Source organism: Pyrus communis, chromosome 2 (genome assembly GCF_041283825.1).
Source record: "Pyrus communis isolate YQ-2024b chromosome 2, ASM4128382v1, whole genome shotgun sequence".
Taxonomy (NCBI): domain Eukaryota; kingdom Viridiplantae; phylum Streptophyta; class Magnoliopsida; order Rosales; family Rosaceae; genus Pyrus; species Pyrus communis.
In genome coordinates, this window is record NC_142566.1 from 21,204,894 (window position 1) to 21,209,661 (window position 4,768).

The following is a 4,768-nucleotide window of genomic DNA, read 5'->3' on the forward strand; positions in this document are numbered from 1 at the left end:
CATGGCATGTGACTCAACAAAATAGGAAGAAATACCCTTGGATGATTAAACAAGTTTTTTCTTCTCAATTTGGGCAATGACAAGGCAAGCACATTTCAATCCATTGAGGATCAAAACAAGTTTTTCTTCTCATGTTGGGCAATGACAAGGCAAGCACACTTCAATCCATTACGGATCAAAGCAAGTTTTTCTCATTTGGGCAATGACAAAGCATACACATTTCAAGTTTAAAATGGTTTTAAGTGAGAAATTAGGCCATAAGTTAGACCACTTCAAGTTTAAAATGGTATTAAGTGGGAAATTAGGCCATAAGTTACACCACTTCAATTTCAATATTGCATTAAGTGGGAAAATTAGGCAATGGTGCTTGGAAAGGAAAAAAATATTTTGTGGTGGTGATTCATTCTCAAAGCCTATAAATAGGCTTCTCCATCAAGGTATCAAGCATCAAGGAATTCACAAATACATTTCTCTACTCCAAAATTAGAAGAGAATCCCCCAAATCTATGAAGCTTTGAAACTCCAAAGCTTCCAACCATCCAAATTCCCAAGAATTCCGAAGAATCAAGAAAGCTCTCTTCGTTCTTCGTTAAATCCTCTTTCAAGATCAAGCCCCGACGGCCCTTGAAGAAAGTGTTCATCGTTCATCCTAAGATCAAGCCCCAACGGCCCCTTGGATCAACAGCACAAACAAATCCACACATCCAATCGTTCTTCAAGATTAAGCCCAAAAGCCCTTGAAGATCCGCTCATCCATCAACCTTCAAGATCAAGCCCAAAAGCCCTTGAAGAAATCCATACAACCATTATTCAAGATCAAGCCCTGACGGCCCTTGAAGAAAGTGTTCATCGTTCATCCTAAGATCAAGCCCCAACGGCCCCTTGGATCAACAGCACAAACAAATCCACACATCCAATCGTTCTTCAAGACTAAGCCCAAAAGCCCTTGAAGATCTGCTTATCCATCAACCTTCAAGATCAAGCCCAAAAGCCCCTTGAAGAAATCCATACACCCATTCTTCAAGATCAAGCCCAACGCCCCTTGAAGATCCGTTCATCAACTGTTCATCCTTAGATCAAGCCCCGACGGCCCTTTGGATCAACAACTCATCCACAAACCTACACCCTACGAAGATAGAATCAGAGGACCAAATTTGAGAGAGATCGTAACCCCAAAATCATAAACACAAAAATATTATTTTGTACACGTTATTCTGGTTTCTTGTTTCAAGGAAACTTTCGTGTTCACACTTACATATGCGTCCCGTGATACCTTAGCATTTCAAACATGCACAACATTTATAAGCAGGTAAAATGCATATAAATATGCCATGATGATGCAAAAACTCAATCATAATATAGCATTTTAAAATATATAAGTCATGGCATAAAATGCATAAAACCATTTTAAAAACATTTATGGAAACTATAAAGTATATACGTAATGCCCACTCACTAGTATGTTGATGGATCGTAGCCCTCTAACCTTACTTGTCCACGTACGTCCTCGGGATAAGTCTCCCCTATATGCGAAACAACTAATAACAATTAGTTAATAAGGACATACGCTAAAAGCTGCCAAATTCTTTGACTGGCACAAGTCATTCTTTTGACCAAAGAGGGCAAAACAGAACCTAACATTATTCTTTATCATTCAATTTCCATTTTTTGGTGTGTAATTGTATTACCAACAACGAAATAGTACACGCAAAGAGGCCCAAAAAACACACTAAATACAAGAAAACATGTACCCAAAAACACACAAAGCCCAAAGTCTACTTTGGAGCCCAACACACTCAAACCAAAAAAAAAGCAAAAAACATTAAGAATCCACAGCTACTGTAGCTGTTTTCCTCGCCACCGACGCTCCCCACATTGAAGCACAGAAACCTTCGCTCACCACCGTCACAGTCATCAGACCATCCAGATTCTCGAAGTTAGAGAAGAAATAGGCTGCACCATCCTCCACGGACCACCAAGACGAATGCCACTAAGAAACAAAGGAAGCCTGCCGGAAGAGAGATCCGACGAGCAATGTCAACAACAAAGGCGAACACTGGGAAGACCAAAAGGGTGGTGGTGTAAACACCCGAGCCAAACCTCTACACACCCTCCCGTTACAGCGAAAATCGCAAGCAAGGGAATCGAATTGAGAGAGAGTGGAAAAATAATGAAGCCAAATAGTGAAGATGGTAGATAAAAAGCACGATCTGCACATGGGGCTCAAAATGGTGGAATCAGCTTCAATTAAGGGGTAGATCGGAGAAACGGGACGGGGCTTATTGCAAAAGACAGTAAGGGAAAGGAAAAGTAAACAGCAGGAACTGCCACCAACCCTGGCCATAGCAGGACCGGCGGCTAAGCAGGAAACCTGAAATGAAAACTAGAACTCACACTACGGTGAGAATGTCTCTCACCGGAGGAGAGAGAAAACATCCACATTATCAATCAAGTTAAGCAAGCCATTACATCAGATTCAGAATTTTCGAATCCAACGATCCCTTTGCCGTCGTCGTCAACATAGTCATCACCATCTGTTTTCTACATTGCTGCTTCCCGATCTTTAATTTGGTTACTCTCTTCCTCCTTTTTTCGCTGCCTCTCGGCCTCCTTACATTTAAGGAAATCGACAAGTCCTTCAAGCACGACATCAGCGTCCTCGCTCTTCATGAGCTGCTCAGCAACTTCTGCAGGGGTCACCTCCGCGCTCTCTATCAACCCTTCAATTTCCCCACACAGCTGATGAGAATTTTCGTCACCAATGCCAAGGTAGTTGGAGGCCAAGACCTTGAATCCACTTGCGGTGCAGTAAGACAAGTGAATGTGCACGTCCATTCGTCCCGGACGCAACAATGCGGGGTCTAACCGATCCTTGTGGTTGGTAGTGAACACAATAATTCTCTCGTCACCGCAGCTCGACCACAAACCATCAATAAAGTTCAATAGGCCCGAAAGCGTCAATTTGGTATTAGAAGATTGTTGCTTCTCCTCCTCCGATTCACGATTTTCAACATCAATGCTGGAATCAATGTCCTCAATTGTTAAAATCGAACGATTTTTAGTAGACAACAATATCCTCTTCAATTCCGAGTCGTTGTGAATGCTAGAAAGCTCCAAATCATATATGTTAAAATGGAGATAATTTGCCATGGCCGCGATCAAGCTAGATTTTCCAGTGCCGGGAGGACCGTACAACAAGTAGCCTCTTTTCCAAGCCTTCCCCACCTTCTTATAGAACTCCCTCCGCCTCACAAACCTGTCCAAATCATTTTTAATCATCATCTTAAGCTCGGGGTCCATGGCCATTGTTTTAAACGTAGCCGGGTGCTCCAGACTTATCGAACCCCAATCACCATTGTCATCATCACTGTAGTACGAATATGAATGTCGTGTATAAATTTTCACAACTGTGTCTTGTTCTTTAATTGCATTGGCTCGATCAAGCACGTAAGGCAAGTAGGAGAGGACAACTTTGTCCTTGTGCCTCTTGTGGAATATTAGCTCGAATTGACGCTTTTGATCACGACCAGAGTTATTATCGGATTCAATGCAAACGTAACGCCATTTTAGGACAATGTTATCGAAGGTATCGATGACTTCTTGGCCTTTTTCGATGGCGAGGCTGATGATTTTCTGTCGAGGTGTTTTGCTGACCCGAAGATGTTCGTTCGAGGGACCGATCTTGGTTTGGAGGTAGACATCCGCGGCCTCGTAGACTTCGTTTCTTGTCATGCCAGCGTTCTCATCAATGACGAGAGTTAGGTCATGGGAAGCCAAGAGAGGGGTGAATACACGGAGAAGGACGGATTCTATGTATGCGTGGACCCTGTCGGGTACAAGGTTCATGAGTTCATTGGCCATGGTGCGGACCAACATCATGAATGCAGCGAATGAAGCATAGGCTGAGAACAAGGAGGACGCGTTTGTTGGCATTTCTTTGAGATTGAGAGAAGAAAACATTGTGTTTTTTTCAAGATGTGCAGAAACATGAAATGATGAGGCGTTTTTATTTCAATTTTTTTTGCGTAGTTTCGAAGCTATTCTGTCTTCTGAGTATAGATGCGGTTTTCTACTTGCTTAGTCTCTTCTGATTATTCATACGCGGTTTTTATATAGAGTAGTACTACACTTACCATTTTACTATAACATTATTTGTATCATCTTTTTAATAAAGATAGAGTTTGTCAACGCATGTAAATCTTATCTATATTAGAGAAATAGTACAAATAGATGATAAGAATAATATTTTTGTTATATAGAGTAGTACTACACTTACCATTTTACTATAACATTATTTGTATCATCTTTTTAATAAAGATAGAGTCTGTCAACACATGTAAATCTCATCTATATTAGAGAAATAGTACAAATAGATGATAAGAATAATATTTTTGTTATATATATATATACACACACACTAGTCTATTATGGGGGCGTTTGTTTGCCCTCATTAAAGTGTACTGGACTGGATTGGACTAAGGATTAGTCCAGTCCTATGTTTGCTCCTAACAGGGACTAGTTTTAATGAGACTAAGTCTCACTCGCCTAGACTAAATTCGGGACTAGCTGGCCTTAACGAAACCCCTTGAAAACCATGGAACTAGCTAAGATTGTCCCATCTCTCCCCCTCTCTCTCCCTCTCTCCTCCTCGCCTTGCTCCTCGACCACTCACCCTCGAAAACCATGGGATGCTTTTCACAACCAATTTTCATATAAAATACCAAATTGAAGATGGGAGTGAGGGGATTACGATTCTACCTGAATCGAG

General features: G+C 41.4%; 1 pseudogene; it reads right to left on the bottom strand.

Annotated features, from left to right (window-relative positions):
* Positions 1-1,607: 1,607 nt before the first annotated feature.
* Positions 1,608-3,962, bottom strand: LOC137747611 (AAA-ATPase At2g18193 pseudogene; annotated as a pseudogene).
* Positions 3,963-4,768: the final 806 nt, after the last annotated feature.